This window comes from Vipera ursinii, assembly GCF_947247035.1.
Source record: "Vipera ursinii genome assembly, chromosome: 1".
Lineage (NCBI taxonomy): Eukaryota > Metazoa > Chordata > Lepidosauria > Squamata > Viperidae > Vipera > Vipera ursinii.
In genome coordinates this window covers 210469095-210486596 of record NC_139512.1, presented here as the reverse complement: position 1 = coordinate 210486596, position 17502 = coordinate 210469095, and positions in this window count along the sequence as shown.

Here is a 17502-nt window from a genome sequence, read left to right as displayed (position 1 = left end):
ATATTGGCCACCAAAGAAACATGAAATGTGGTTTACATTTTCATCAGTTTAAAAATGAAATAAAGATGGAATATTTGGTGCACCTGTAAAAACACATTCACTCATAACAGTCAGTATAGCATTCTTCATATTGGGTTCACATTTCATTCAGTTTTGTTCAAGCAAGAAAAATGACAATAACATGGAGTATTTCCCGAGTTTATTTTGATGGATGGCAGCAAAAGTATCTTTTCCTTATTAAAAATACCGATTGGTTTAAATTAATAGATGAGTATAATACACATATGTCCAAGGCTGTTGGAGTTAGGTGCTTATTAATCACACTAGTTCTTTTATATGTAGAAAGATATATGCAGGAGCCAAATTTTTATTAGACCTGCATGCTACAGGCCAGTACTGGATATATTATTTGAGTTATGTCAGGAGATCAAAGTAGCTTTTGATTCATTCATCTAAACATCCCACTCCTTATGCTGCTCTGATTCTTCCTTCTTGCTACTGACCCTGTAGTACAGTATCCAGCAGGAGACTTTTTGGAGCCACTGAAATCTGCTACTTCTTGAGATTTCTAACACTGTATGAACTATTTGAAGTTAGTTATGCTTCAGTTTTCAGTCCAGGTGAAGTTGTCTTTTCCAGTGTGCGCAGGGCTCACTATCCTTGATGTAAGGATATACAAACACTGCATTCCAGAAATGGTCCAGATGATGGAAAAATGGGTAGATCTGGGACAAAACTTAGTGTGCTTTAATTTAAACTAAACCCAATTAAAATTAAAGGCATACAGTACACAGGTAGTCCTCGACTTATGACCACAACAGAGCCTAACATTTACATTGCTAAGCAAGATTATTGTTAAGTGAGTTTTCTCCATTTTACACAGTTGCTAGGTGAATCGTTGCATTTGTTAAATTAGTAACACAGTTGTTAAGTGAATCTGCTTCCACATTGACTTTGCTTGACAGAAGATCTCAAGAGGTGATCACATGACTTTGGGACACTGCCACCATCATAAATATGAGCCAGTTGTCAAGCATCTGAATTTTGATCATGTGGCCAAGTCAAATTTGCCATCAGTCAATTGCAAAAGGCAGCCTTACTAGGAACTGCTTCCATCCTGCGATGATATCTGTAACACCATCAAACATCCAGATCTGCCTATCCCAGGTCCTTTGAAAGCATTCGATAGGTAGATAAAAATGCCAAACCCAGTCTGAACATCTGGCTGACTGTGCCACAGCAATCATCATCATCATCATCATCATCATCATCATCATCATCATCTATACTAGCAACCCCCAACCTTTTGGGCACCAGGGACCGGTTCCGCAAAGAGAGGTTTTTCTGTGGACCGGAGGAGTCATGATTTCACATGCTGCCTGCATCCCCTGGATGGGGCTTCACTGGTTTGTGTGGCCTGGTTGCTGACATGCTGTGACCTGGTGCCGGTCCATGGACTGTGGACCCCCTGATCCATACAATTCCAGGACAGGAACTGAAGAGGGAAATATGACTTTGCCAAGGGAGGGGGAATGAGACAGAATTAGAGGCAGAGCACTAGAATACAAGGCGTCTGAATGTGTCTTTTTTCCCCCCTCCCAGAAGGTTCAGGGCTTGTAAGTTCTTAATCAAGATTGTCAGACATTTACTGCTCCTTTGCAGCCACCATTGGTCAGCATAGGTAACTCCTTCCTAGCTGCCGAGGGGCAGACCCAGCAGGCTGTGTGATCTGTTGCCCACTGAGCCACCTGCAACTTGTTTTGCTACAGCTGTGGTAGATCTTATGCAAAAAAAAAGTGGCCTAAAAAAGACCTGGCTTCTGGCCAGGGACACTGTTAGGGGATTGTAGCTTAAAGCTTTGGGTTGACCTCCTCCAGAGAGCCATAATTCATTCAGCGCAGTGTCATTAGAGGCCACTGTGATTAGAAACAGAAGAAGACACTTCAGTTTTTGTAACCGAGTGATCACCAAGAAGTTCTGTCATGAACCCAATGTGTTGTTGGAGCACAAAGAGATAAAGACACGACTTTTCCCCTTCTATTATTGGACATGCAAGGAGCAAAGATCTCCACCTTTGCATTCCCAGGATTGTCAATCCTGATTGACTGTCAACTGATGGCCAAGAGATATGGTCAATGGTAAGCTATACCAATTTTTAATGATTCAACTTCTCAAAAATAAAAATATTTTAAGGAATAGTGATGTTTATTTAAATAATCATCTATCGGGTGGGGAATATTTTCAATTCCTAATCTACTCAACCAATCATGAATAAGTATCCCTGATTTTTTTTTAAACCAAGCCTGTTTCCTTTCCTCATGTTTGAGTACAATACTGTAAATCTACTTCTGAATTAGATTCTTCAATGGCAGCCCTATATAAAATATCTGGCAGTTATCCAATTGGGAGAAAATAGGTACTGTATCTGTGGCCAGACTACCCTTTTTAAAGAAGGAGTAGAAAGAGCTGAGTGAATCAGCTAAACCAGGGGTGTCAAACTCAATTTCATTGAGGGCCGCATCAGCATTGCGGTTGCCCTCAAGGGGCTGGGTGGGTGTGGCCTGGGTGGGCATGGCCTACTGGGTGGGCGTGGTTAGAGTGGGTGTGACTTGCTGGGTGGGCGTGGCCAGCTCTACATGGTTCACATCAAGGGTGCCTATGGGGGCCTGGGCAGGAGTGGGACAGATCTCAGGGTCTCTGGCAGGAGGAGGGTCTCTGGGCCAGGGCCAAGGCAGTGGGGGCCGTTCCCTCACTGTTCCCAGAATAGCTTCGCGGACCACATGAAACCACTTTGCAGGCCGGATCCGGCCCCCGGGCCTTGTGTTTGACATGTCTGAGCTAAACCTTCAAGACACATAAGTCTCTTTTGTTTTCTAGAAGTGAAGGGCATTTGGTCTCTGGATATAAAACTTGTGCATTAATTAAAGTAGAATTGGGAAGTTATGGTTCCAGCAAAAGTGGAAGGTTATAGCTTTGGAAAAGGTGAATTAAAGGGCTGAGATGATTGAAAGCAAAGCTTTGTTTTTCCCCTTGGTACAATACTAAAAGCAGGCTCAGCAAATTTCAGGAAACCACACATTTACTCTTTCATATCTCAATGGACCTGAGTATCTTCATTAAAATGATAAGTCTCTCTAAAAGCAATGGCTGACATGTGACCTTCACCTATAATGTGGCCTTGCTTAGCCTGCATGAAAAGATTAAATGTCAAGACATTTGATCCCAAAGATTTCATATTTAGGAAGGTCAACAAATGTTTGAGTAATGTAAGATAATATGCATTTTAAAGTAAGATTGGTGTTCATGGAATTTTTTTTAAAAAAAAGTCTTGCACATGTACAAATACACAGTTGCAACAAATTTATTTGATTTAATGCATCATGCAGACTTTCAACTGACAGAGTCTTTTTTATTTAAATATGGAACTACAACATTAAATCTTGCCAGCATTCACAAGACAGGCATTAAAAAGGGAATGTGTGAATATGTTTAAGGAGGGGGTCCTAACTGCCTGAGAATGAGACAAATACATATTTTGGCATTGTATTCCAAATACGTTTGACTGCCTTCCCCAGGCGAGGGGCTTATGATGCTCTGATGAGGTTGCTAGTTATGTTGGCGATAGCGCACTGTATAGTTTAGTCACCCAAGCCAAACAGCTCTTAGTTTTCTCTTAATATGGTGAGAAAACAAAAATAATAATCCTATACTGGATCAGTCATTGCCAAGCTCAACAATGATCATATCAGATGTTGGAGTATATGGGCATCTTTCACCAAGTGGGCAATGGGACTCAGGAGCTATGTCAGGGCAACTGGGGTCTAATCCTGTAGGTTTATTGGAAGAACTACCACCACAGGCAAGACAAAAGATACACTGTGTTGGAAAATTGCACCTCTTATGTCCTGCTGTTACAAATGGGAACCAACAAAATCGGGCTACTTAAAGCGAATGTTTGAACACTGGAAAAGAATTTATGGAAACTGAAATACCTCTGAACCACAATTAGCAGATTCATTACTAGAAATAAAATACTCTAAGATGCGGAACTCAAAGAAGTTCAGAAAAATAGTGACAATGGAAGATCCTAAACCAGGGGTGGGCAATTAATTTTCCCAAGGGGTCACATGAGAAAGTGGGACTATTATGGAGGGCTGCTGCTTCCCCACCCAATGCTATTGCCCCAACCTCTGATACCGCTGCCCTATCCCGAATGCAGTTGCTGCCCCACCTCCTGCTGCTCCCCCCCCGACACCACTGCTGTCACTTCAGATCCTGCCACTGCCACTGCTGTTGTGAGCTACACTGGGTTTGCCCACAGGGTGGATGTGGCCTTCAGGCTGTAAAATGCCCAGGTCTGACCTAAAGAATAGTAGAAGAAACTCATGAAAACTCCTGACAATTCACTATGTATTGCATTTCCATAGTGACATTGCTAGATTACACCTGCCCCACACAAATGGAGGCAAAGTTTTATTTCAATTCAAATGAACTTTCAACGAAGAAAAGTGTGATCGGCTGATTACATAAAAGATGGTCAAGAACAAGCACTGTTGCAAGTTAAAAAATTGGAATTTACTGAATGTGCAGGAAAGAAACCCTGGGTGTGGAAGTAAAGTAATAAAAACAAGAAAGGAAAGGAAAAGTGTTACACGTTCAATTTCTACAAAAGATTGAGGGGAAAGTATGGAAAGATACAAGCTTGGTAAGACAATCAAGGCGAGGATTGTAAAAAAATGATCAAATGATTCAAAGTGCAAATTGTGGGGAAAAAGCAGAAGAATCAGTAGATCATATACTCAGATGGTACAAGAAGATTACACCGAATGATTATAAAAATTACATAAAAAGGTCCAACACGATTCATTGGAACATCTGTACAAATTATCATGTACAGTAACGAAAAACTGTTGGGAACATTGTGTTGAAAACATAGTTGAAACTGAGCGGGTGAAAATACTGTGGGATTTCAAATACAGACTGATAAAATCTTGGCTCAAAACACATCAGTTATAATTGTGGTTGAAAAGAAGAGAGCATGGATAATCGATGTGACTTTATCGGGAGATAATACAATAGAAGACAAGGAATTGGAGAAGATCAGAAAGTATCAATATCTGAAAATCAAAATGGAAAGGCTATGGTATAAACTGGCTGTGGTGGTCCCAGTAGGCAAACTGGATGCCCTACTAAAAAACCTTGGCCTGCACTTAGAAAACTAGCACACTGATAAAATTTCCATCTGTCAATTGCAAAAGGTCACACTGCTTGGATTCACATATATGCTACGTAGATACATCATGCCATCCGAGTTTCTTGGAAAGAACTTGATGTATATGAAGACCAACACTAGCTAAAAAGCCAGCAATATGAGTTACATATTGACGTGTAAATAATAATTTATTCTACTTATTTCAAAACATTTAAGGCAGACATGTCAAACACAAGGCCCGGGGGCCAGATCTGGCCCACGAAGTGGTTTCATGCGGCCCGGGAAACCATCCTGGAAACAGTGAGGGAATGGCCCCCACTGCCTTGGCCCTGGCCCAGAGACCCTCCTCCTGCCAGAGACCCTCAGATCTGTCCCACTCCTGCCCAGGCCCCCATAGGCACCCTTGATGCGAACGATATAGAGCTGGCCACGCCCACCCAGTAGGCCATATGCACTCTAGCCATGCCCACCCAGTAGGCCACGCCCACCCTGGTCATACCCACCTGGCCCCCTGAGGGCAACCGCAATGCTGATGCGGCCCTCAATGAAATTGAGTTTGACACCCCTGATTTAAGGCAAAAAGTAAATGATTACAGCCTAAATTTAATTCCTCCCTAATTCACAGAATCCAATCTGGGTCGTTCACCGGGACCAGAGGTTTAGTTTTTCCTTTAACCTTTGAACTTGTGCTGGAGCCCTATCCTCAGGAAACCTCTCTCTACCAGAATAACGTAGCCATTGTTTTCCTGCCTAATTTTTCCGTCATAAACAGGGTGGATAATCAAATTGCAACATTTCATTGAAATATTTTTGAACAAAGTTACAGCTCTAACTCCTCCTCCACCCACCCATCCTCTCTTAGTATGTTGTTCCCCCTTCCTCTGTCATTTTGAAGCAACAGCATTCACTAATAGCTGAGCCAAAATTTATCAAAGGCAGTCTCGTTTTTTTCATCCTTGTCTTGATGTCGATTTTTTTTTGCATGTTGTAATCTTCCTTCCTGGAATTTCATCGTCCAAAGAGAACATGTCAATTGCTTAGAGTCCATTTTTACAGGTAGCTGCTTGAGACACGCATCGAGAAAACGTTGAGAGTGCTCTAGAATTTAATCTAGAAGCCCTTGTTTTGTAGATGGAAGTTGTAAAGCCGCTGCTTGAGATAAATGTCAGCTATTAATGCCTTTTCCTGTATTTTCCTTCCAATATTTCCCCCTCCGCTAGATCTGTTGTCTTCTTTTCCATCAACATTTTTTCAAGAGAACAGTATGTGTTTATACTGAATCCAAGAATTCCTTGGAGCAGTCGTGTGACATCGCTAAGCAGACTAATAAGAAAGGTGCTGGAGGAGGGGAGGAGAAAAACTGGTATGAAGAACAATGCTGGTACTACAATACAGGTAGTCCTTGACTTACAACATTTCATTTAGTGACCATTCAGAGTTACAATGGCGCTGAAAAAAGGACTTTTTTTTCACAGTTACGACCCTTGCAGCATCCCCACGATCACGTGATCAAAATTCAGACGCTTAGCCATTGGTTAGTATTTATGACTGTTGCTATGTCCCAAAGACATGTGGTCACCTTTTGCCACCTTCTGACAAGCAGTCAATGGGAAAGCCAGATTCACTTAGCAACCTGGTTGCCGGCTGAATAAAAGGAGTGGTTCACTTAATAACTGTGGCAAGAAAGGTCATAAAATGGAGCAAAACTCACTTGACAAATGTCTCACTTGGTGACAGAAACAGATCTTAATTGACAAGATAAAGGCTTCCTCCAGAGCATGGATTAGCATAGCAAAATTCTTATTGACAGTAGCTACCCAGTTATGCAGGTTGAGTATTCCTGCAAGTGATTCTAGACCCAAGGCAGTTAAAAGATTGGTCAGCAATCAGTTGCTGGATTAGACGTTAGATGCTGTCTGAACAGAATAAGCAAATATATTATCTGGATGATATCACTGAAGGGAGAGTTGTAGAAGTGCTGCACACATTCCCTGATTAACATTCCAATTTATGCCATGACCAGCTTTCAAAATGCATACTTTGAGTGCCCATCAGTGTATTCCAAAAAAGCCAAGTACCAAGCGAAAATGGCTTTTCTCTTCTTTTTTTTTGTCTATCTGAAATAGGGCACAAGAAGTATGAATGCCTCCTATCTTGTGTATCAGTGACACTGGTCATAGTCTTATTCATGATGGTGACGAGCTTTCTATTGTTTTATTAATAAGCACTTCCCTTGAATTCTACCAGCTGCCCTTGAATGCATACAAGCGTAATTTAAGTACATTTTTCTAAGGAGATCAAATGAAATATTAAAACGGGTCGGGGAACCCCCCCCCACCCCCTGCCTCCTGTTCACTTCTGTTTTAACAGCTTGTAGCAAGCTCACAAGACTTTCCTTGCAATTGGCTTTACAAAAAAGCCAGCTGAAAGGATCTCTAACCTCTGTAGTCATGCTCTGATGTGTGGGAGACACAGGGGAGATAGGACTTTTCCTGCAAGAACCATCTGCAATCTTTCAAACAAAGGTAGAGAGCTATTCTTTTGGTAGATTTGTGCTCCCTATCCCACCCCCCCACCCCATTTTGAGCAAGCTTTGTGCTTTTTCAGAACAATTGCTTTGACTTCTTTCAGTCAGGGAGTTCTTCTCTGCAAGCATTCGTGAAAATTGCTCATCCCATACTGTTCCAGTGCTTTTTGCAAAGTTCCCAGTTCATTTCAACAGGTCTTGGGCAGCAGCACCTGTTCGTACCTGACAACCTTTAAGGGTTGAAGGACAAATAATTGCCATTTGGATGAAAATGCATCGAATATGAAGATGAATATGAATGTAGATTAATGAGGGGAAAAAAAGAATTTCAACAACTGTAGCATCAGGCTGCAGCATAACAAAAGTGATAAAAGTGGTCTCAATACTTTCTGAATGCACTGTATTTCCACCATTTTTCTGTAAGGCACCAATTTTATAACGGAAAAAACCCCAGCAGATTAAAAAAAACTTTTTTAAAAAAAATACTATCGGCATGGTAACTTGAGTTCAAAAAGTGCACATGCCAAAAGTGCATAACTCAGTCATGGCCAGCATACTTTTGCAAGTGTTTAATAGTATTACTGACAGGAGGATTGCTTTGGTCCAAGACAGATGTAAAATACTTCATTTAACAAATATTTACTCCACAATTATCTGTAAACCTAGAATGTACAACTTGACATAGTCAAATACCTCAAGAACATATTTAAGAAATATTCCTGCCTAATTGTTCAAAAGTATGCTTTGAGGGAACTTGGACATTCACAATAGACTATCATGCTTTACATCTCCAGAATGGTTATTTGAATTTACACATTTTTTTTTAACTTTCTGCACACCCTTGCTTGGGTGGCAGAGAACAATGATGGTTGATCAGTCATGTGTGACTCCGCAAAAGCGCCAGCAATTAGTTTCAGTTACAATACATAAAACTGATTTACATTTAATCTTTTTAAACAAGGCATCACTGGAATTTAGTGAAACAATTCATACACATTATGTAGCATAACTCAGAATTTACATACTTAAAGAAAAAAAGTGTTGAAAGAAAAATCTTCATCAGGGTCCAGTCCAAGCTGGGAATAAACAAAATGGAGACTGCTTTAGAAAGAAGGTTTTAGTTTATTGAAGAGGAGAGCCAGACAGAAAGATGGCTCTGAGAAAGCTGTCCACATGTAGTAGGGAGTGGTGGGTTTTTATACCTTCTTGAGCTTTTGTTTGGAGTTGTGCCTGTGGCATGAACTTTGACCTGAGTCTGAGTGTGCCTTTCTGGTATTCTGAGGGTGGTGGGTTAATCCTATTATGTCCCAAGAGTCATATCCTGCTTCCTGGGGCTGTGGCTGATGACTGTTTGATTATTTGGTGTGTGGGATTGTTGATTCTAGAGAACTTTGTCTTTCTAATCCAAGCTTCCTGGCTCCAATCATTCTGACAAGATTATCACATCTGCATTTCTGCAGACCTGGTTTCTGTTTGGGGGCCGAGAGAGACTTGGGGTGGTGGTGGTTGGTTTCTGCCTTTAAGATCCTTTGGGGAAATATATTCTGCCTTTTTAATATTTCCCAAAATATTTCTTTCTCTGGATTCTTCCCACAAAAGGATCAAGCAAACATTTAAATACTAACTTAACGCTAAAAGGCAACTTGATGCAGTAATCATTTGGGGATGTGTGAATCTTCAAATATTTAATAAAAGCACGCTCTTTCTGATTTGGACAAATTAATCCTATGTATATTTATGAAAGGACATGTGCTTGAGTTCAGTGGGATGCCAAATAACGTGGTGCTTTCTATATAGTCTTTAAAGACCTGAAACTGGCCTTTGATTCTATCCCATTAGCCACTACAACACAGACCATCATTTTCTAGGCTGATGGGCTTGTCCTAACCTGGCCATTCCTAAAGGAGCCTTTGACTACATTTGTAGTGAAAGGAATACTTTTAATAAGGCAAGTGGTTACAAAGCAGAGAAAACCAGATCTGAGGTTTACACACAAAAGCTGCCTACTTTTTTTTTACTTTCCCCTTTCCCAGGTTCTCCCTCCCCACCACCACCACCACTATCTCCCCAGTGTCCTATTAGATTCAAACTTATTATTTTGGTAATGGTTCTGGTGTTTGACACCTTCCTCAATGGTTCACGTTCCATTCCCAAGCCTATGGCCTTGGGGTCGAGGAGCTAATGTCTCTGGCCAACACTCAAAATGGCTTCTGTTTATTCTCTCCCCCCCCCAACATCCCCTCATGATTCATGGCAGTCTGGCATCAGCAGTGATGCAGCAAAGCAGGATGGCAGCACTGGCATAGGCCAGTAACACTGCCATTCAAATTAAAGGTAATATCCTTAGTCATCTAACTGAATCCATCTTTGTTTACTAGCAAAGGTGTTAAGTAAGAGTGTATCCTCAAAATTATTCAACTTTTCATTAGCCATATTGTTGACAAGTTTGCTAAACCAGAATTCCACCCTTCTTCCCTTGCCCACCACCCCTTCTCTATTCTCCTTTATGCTGAGAGTGTAACCATGCTGTCTGCAACGCAAGAAGGCCTCCAAAGATGCCTTAAAGTTTATAATTTCACTACTCTACAAAACATTTCAAAATAAATCATGTTAAAATAGAAGTGTTGGTATTTAAGGCCACCATTACAGCAGGTGATTGATCAATGGCCAACTCATCAAGCAGATAAAATGCTTTAAATAACTAGGTGTCTACTCTTAATCTTCCACCTGCTGGTTTATTCAAACAAAAGCTTTTATAGTAAAATACCAAAAAGCATCCCTTGTAATCATTACACTTGCAGTCCAATTTGATAACAATTATGTCCCAGCTGAAAAAACATATTAAATAATATGGAAAGATCTAAGGTCTGTAAACACATGTGCATTTATAGCGTGCAGTTAAGAGAAGAAAAGGGAGAACAAAATGCCTCTGCACAGCTTGAAATAAGCCACGTTTTTCAAAACCTGTATCCCAGTACGTCCAATACAGTAGCATTAAAGGAGAAATTGAAGCAATAAATGAATGCTTAAAACATAAAAAAAGCAAGGTGGGGAACGTCAGCAAAGAGTGGACCTTCTTAATAATGACTCCACTCTGAGTCACATGACCTGGAAGAGGAATGCTTAAATAGTAATATTGCAAGTTAACAGGGATGAGGAAGGAGGTTCCCCCCCCTTAAGATTTTATTTCTGTCCAGTGCTTGACCAGATCAAGTCTAAGTTCAGCTTTCATATGGGAGGCATATACATGTGCCAGTTGTTGCCCTAATAGATAGCATGTCTATTCAGGTCAAAGTAAATAGTCTCCTTTCTGGAGCAAAAGAGATGTTAAATTAATAACGATCATGGTTATTATTAATAAAATTGTGATCTGGTTTTCTTCACTTACATAGCACATTTTTTTCAGCAATGAGTAGAGATACACCTTCATGTAACTTTGTATACTTGTACTAAACTACAGGTCATCCTCGACTTACAACAGTTCATTTGGTGACCATTTAAAGCTACAACGTCTCTGAAAAAAGTGACATGACTGTTTTTCAGTTACAACTTTTGCCCCGTCCCCATGATCAAAATTCAGACGCTTGGCAACTGACTCGTATTTATGACGGCTGCAGAGTCCCGGGATCACGCGATCACCTTTTGTGACCTTTTGACAAGCAAAGTCAATGGGGAAAGCCAGATTCATGTAAAAACCATGTTACTAACTTAACAACCGCAGTGAATCACTTAGCAACTGTGGTGTGAAAGGTCATAAAATGGGACAAAAATCACTCAACAATTGTCTTGTTTAACAACATACATTTTGGGCGCAGTTGTGGTTGTAAGTTGAGGACTACCTGTATAGGAGTTTTTGAAGGTTAAAATTATGAAGTATTATAGACACTCAGGAACTTAGGGTAGCATAGTTTAGTCAACTACCATGCAATCTTACTCATACCCATAGAATGGTTCTTGTGCAGAAAGCTGAGGGATGCACTACACAAGAAGTTAATTTGCAAGCTGATCGTTATGGGATGGGATGATATAGGATTATAAATTCCTAATGAAAACATACAGTTTTAGGAGAAATCTGACTTCATCAAATTATAAGTACAGTATGTCCACTGTGCCACTATTGAAGAAAACTAGAGAACTGTATTATTTACAATCATTTTAGCCAATTTTTCTCTAAGCGTTGACAGCCCACTTAGCAAGATCAAACACTAATATCATCATCGTTATTTTTCTTTCTCTTCTTTGTCTTCTCTTCCTTCTCTTTCTCCTAACTCAGCTTGAACTTAGGATAGTTGCTGGTGTAAACCAACAACAGAAGGAGTGCTAGGGCGTCTTATTTGCATGAATAAGAAAAATCAGAAGCATGAACAGAATGCACAGCAAATCACCGCAGGACACCATTTTTACATACTTGTTAAAATTTAACATCAGCAAGATCAGCATTTGTAAAAATTTCTGGAGGGCAGTGTGTAAATATTTGTACCAAGAAATGAACGAATGCACAGAGTGCACATAGATTACAAAGCTTAGCAAACTAGCCAAAAGTGTAGTAGACATCTTTAGATTTCATCAGCCTCAGGACCATTAGCAACACCTGCATGTAAAATTGATTAATATAGGCATATAGATACCTTTGTGTTTACCTATAAAGCACAATACAACATGAATAAAACAGTCCCATCTACTCATGTGGATGTATTTATTTTTTTGTATTTTGAACAGTAACGTACCAGGCAAGGTGGTTGAAAGCCAGCTGCAAACAGTCTTCTATCTAGTTATATGCTTAACTGCTTATTTTCTTTCGGTGTTCCACTTCCATTGCACACCATCCAGTTTAGATCAATAACTGCAGGAACATAGCTGGACTTTGCTTTTTATTGACTTGTTTGGAAATGGTTGCAAATAGACAGCCTAATTACAAGCCATAAAAGAACAGCTGAGTTAGAGTGCTTGGAATGGTCTAAATTAGGGGATTTCTGGGAGTTGAAGTCCACAAGTCAAAAAAGGGCCATGTTTGAAGACCCCTGGTCTAAATACTCAAAATGACACTTCTGAAAACAGCCAGGTTGCGTTTCACACTGAGAACAAAATAGCATACTTTGTTAAAATCTCAAAAGAGAACTCTCGAAATTAGTGTTTGTTTCATGCTCAGAAAGACACAGAACAGGAAGTCAGATCAATCAATCAGCACACAGAATTTACACTGAGATTTGAGAGCTGTGCGCATGGGCCTTGTGCAGCCTACACTTACCCATCAACCCCTTCTCAATGTAGGTATGTGGTGATGCCTACGCATAGTTGCAGCAATCAAGCTGAAGTTTTCATTGAAGTCCTAACCTGGTCTGACACTTCTTAGATTAGCTTAATTTATCTTACCAAGGATTGGCCAAATATTGCCAACTACAATGGCCAAGATTCAGGGACTGTTGCGCTTACCACTATTACTTTACTCACAGAGTAGTCTCTGAGAATGTGGTCTATGAGGTTCCTGGGAGCACGCTATTGTTTCCTAGTCTTACATAATACAAAGTCTGCAGTACAAATGAGGCAGGTGCAAGATAAGTCAAATGATTTTATTAATAACGTATGCTAGAACATCCTGAAATAATAACAATGACTTGCAAATAATTCTGCTTTGCCATAATGAAAATGCAGCATTGTTCAATAAGATTCAGTATTGTTCCAAGGTGGATCTATAAATTTGTGCTGTTATAGCATCAAAGATGATTTAATCAATAGAATTTTTATTTGCTTTTCTGTGCGGAAAAGGGGAGGTTGACAAATATAAAGGAAAGATGAAAAACAGACTGGAGTCAACTTGAATCCAAAAATAGTTATATCTACAGAACTTATAAAAACATTCCGAAGTAATGTAGTGTGATGACCCTTATTCACAATCACAGCAACTCTTTCCAACTTTTTGATTTTTTAATAACACTCTCATTAATCTTTGTTGGAAATAATAGAGATTTTATGAAGAAAGTTCACTAAAGAACTTGGAAAACTTACAAGACATTTAACAGCTGAACATTGTATCTTTCAAATAGTCTTTAAAGGTGCGCTTTCAAAATAAAGCCTTTTTGATCTGGTTTTATAGTTAGAATTTGCTTTGGTCTAAAATCTCATCCATCCTTTCCAGCTAATAAGAAAATCATCCCACAGTGCGGTACTCCCAAGATATAAGAAGAGAAGTTCCTGCACCCATTTATATTATTACTGCGCTCATTGTTGGATTACTCAATTCCTAGGAGATATCATGTTTTTACGAACTCTTTCTTTTCTTGTATTCTCTTAAAATGAATTTATGAGATAAAATGGCTTGTTTCTGCATAGATCCTTTATGCAAAGACACACACACAGAAACACACACACACACACACAAGTACTTTAAAGATATGGACAATGTTTCTGCCTATTGCTTTAATCTGGATCTCTGTTCTGATAAAGAACTGCTTGTTTGAAGATCCACCCTTCAGTTTTATGAGGATATATTTCAGACATCCCATTTGTAAAGCAAACTTGAAGGCAAGCCAGCTGTACTTACAAACAAACTTCACAGGCATAATTAATCTGCTTAAAGGTTTTATGAGGGGAAACATTAAAAACTGAAATAAAAGCTAATTGGAAGTATTTAAAAAATGTCTGAGCTAGTAACAGTCCATGATGCTCAACAGTCAATGAATGTTTAGAAAACAAAATGTAACTTAAGAACACATCCTGATTTTAATCCACTAAAATTTCTTACCTCCCATCCTGAATTGTACGCATCAAGTTTAAGGAAGTTTTGTGAGCCTTTTAATAGGCTTTTTTGGCACTTGACAGTCTGATTCTCTAAAAAGAGGGACATAAAAAAGCAGAAACCTCAATAAATGCTGGCTTTCTATATTCACTGCTTCTGTTTTTGTAACAAATATTAGTTCTTCTCCTTCCTCAAAAAAAACACAAAACCCACCGGTTTCATTAAAAATATGCAACTTGGAAACAGTGAAGCAGGGGATTGGATGACTGGAACAATATCTTTGCTTATTTTGTATTCTTTTGAAATAGAAAAAGAGGAAAACAACAAGAAAAATAAAGCACAAAGTAGATAAACAGGATATTAACAAGCCGATTAGAATTAGGTTAAACTGTCTAAATTTTCACTGGTTTTTTTTTAAAGTAACTAAATAACTGCATCATTTTTAAAACCCCAAAACGTTGTTAACATCCAAGCAAAATTTGCATATCAACAGCAGTGGTCAACACAATTGTAAATTGTAAAATGAGATTAAGAATACTCCTTTGCATCCAAGCAATTTCGTTTATGATAAGAGGAACCTAAATTTTGGATGTTGGACCAAGCTGATGATGATTTTGTTATCCATTCAGTCATGTCTGACTCTTGGTGATTCTATGAGCCAGGTCTCCCCACACCTACCTATCTTGCACTTTTTTGAGTTTTTCTATGCCCTGGCTGGAGTCAGCTTTGATGGTATCCAGCCACCGTGTTCTTTGATGGCCTGTTTTCCTTTTACCCTTAACTCTTCCAAACACAACTGCTTTCTCTAGTGAATTCCCCCGCATGACATGGTCAAGGTAAGTGAGACATAGTTTTGTGATTTTGCCTTCCAGTGACATGTCTGGTGTTAGGCGTTCCAATACTTGCTTGTTAGTCACCTTTGCTGTCCAAGGAATATGCAGGAGGCTTCTTCAGCATTACAGCTCAAAGTCGATTTTCTTCCTATCTTGCTTTTTTCCCACAACTTTTTCAACTTTCACAACCATAGAGAGTTACAATTGCAAAATTGTTTCCAAGTTGAATTGAATTCTGAATCAGATTTACTTTTGAAGTACGTAGTTGTTCTGGACATCACAAGCTTATTCTTAAAACTGGATTAGCTATTCTTGTGCACTTTTATTACATAAAGTGAAGAATATCCTTGCATCATACTAAGGTAATCCTTTGTGGGAATATGAGGTTTACTAAATACTTGTTTTAAATTAACCCAAAGATGGAATCTGATTGGTTGCTGGGAGATTTGAAGGAGAAGGAGCCTGGTTTGAAAATTGCAGGCTTGTTGGAGACGGCAAGAATTCTAAAGACTTAGAGATGACAGAATTGATGAGTGATGGACTGGACTTTCTCAAGAAGATTGATGGCGATTAGGGAATGGACTTATTGTAACTAATCACAAAACATTTGTCAAGAGATGCTGCATTCCAACTTGTAGAAAAATTCTTTGAACTACAAATGCTATGGAGATATTTATAACAGAGATTTATGATTTGGGGGAATAAGATGCAATTGTTGGGAAAGATCACAGTTAAAATTCTAAGGAAAAGTTTTATCATTAAGAATCAAATGAGGACATTTGATCCTGGACAGACTAGAGATCATGATTGTGGTGGTTTATGATAGATCAGAAACTGCTGTGGACTTTCTATAGGTTAAATACAATAATAGATTGTTAACACAGGACTTTGAAGTTTAACTTTGCTTTTGGCTTTACCTGTTAACACTCTCTCTCTCTCTCTCTCTCTCTCTCTCTCTCTCTCTCTATATATATATATATATATATATATATATATATATATATATATATATATATATATATATATATATATATATATATGCTTGCTAACAAAGAATAAAGGGAGACTGATATGATCATTTCACACTTATTTGTTCTCATCAGTCAGCCATACCCTTCTGAGATTCGAACCTGGGCCGACATATGTATGTATGTATGCATGCATGCATGTATGCATGTATGTATGTGTATGTACATGTACATGTATATGTATATGTATATGTATGACTTTTTTTGTCATAGAACACTCAGAACGGAGTTCCGGCACCTTTTTTGGATGGAATCTTGTAGGGTAGCCAAGGCGGGTTGTATGACATGTGTGAGTTCCAGCACCCTTTTCTTTTACAAAAAAAGCACTGTGTATATGTATATTAGATTAGATAGATGCCAGGTCATATTGGTTGGATAATCAGAGTTGTAGAAGTTCATAAATTGTGGGCCTGTTTCGCAAAGGGGGGAAACTTTGAAAATCTTGACTTAAAACAGTGGAAGAGGTTTCAGCTAAGTAAAGGTAAGCATTGAATATAAGCCATGTATAGAAAAACTATCCTAACACCATTCAATCATTTACCAGTAGTAAATGGAAATTAAATGGAAACATAATATTGAATAAGAAGCATGCCTTAAAGATTTAATTTAATCAGAATGTATACTTAGTTCTTTCTCATGGAAGTCAGTGCTTAAATTATTAAGATATCTTCTGCAGAAAACTGGTCACAAAACCTGGCCCATGAGACTGTGTGCTCCTCACCCAGCTGTTCAGATTTGTCTTTCACAGGATCAGGTCAATTATGGATCATACAGGTGTACATCATTATTTCTACCATTCTTTTGAAATGTGTACATGCAGCAAGCTGATGCCTTTCCAGGAAAGTACCAAATAATATACAAGCAGCCATCCTACCCAATATCTTTTGATGCATTTCAACATCACGTGGGTGTATTTTTACAGGTTTGGAACTGCCATTGCCTCCCATATGAGCATATTTTACTTTCCTCACCTGTTCACATAGTGTGCACCTAGGATTATTTTGTTTTGTCTCTCTGTGTGCCTGGCTTTAAAAAGTGCAGGAAGGATTCCAAGGCCCAGAACAGCCTGTCTTGTTCCCTGGTAAAGGATTTCAATGACATTGAATTCCCACGATATTATTCATTGCATTCAGTCAAGGTGGCTTTTTTAGAACAGTGCATTAAAA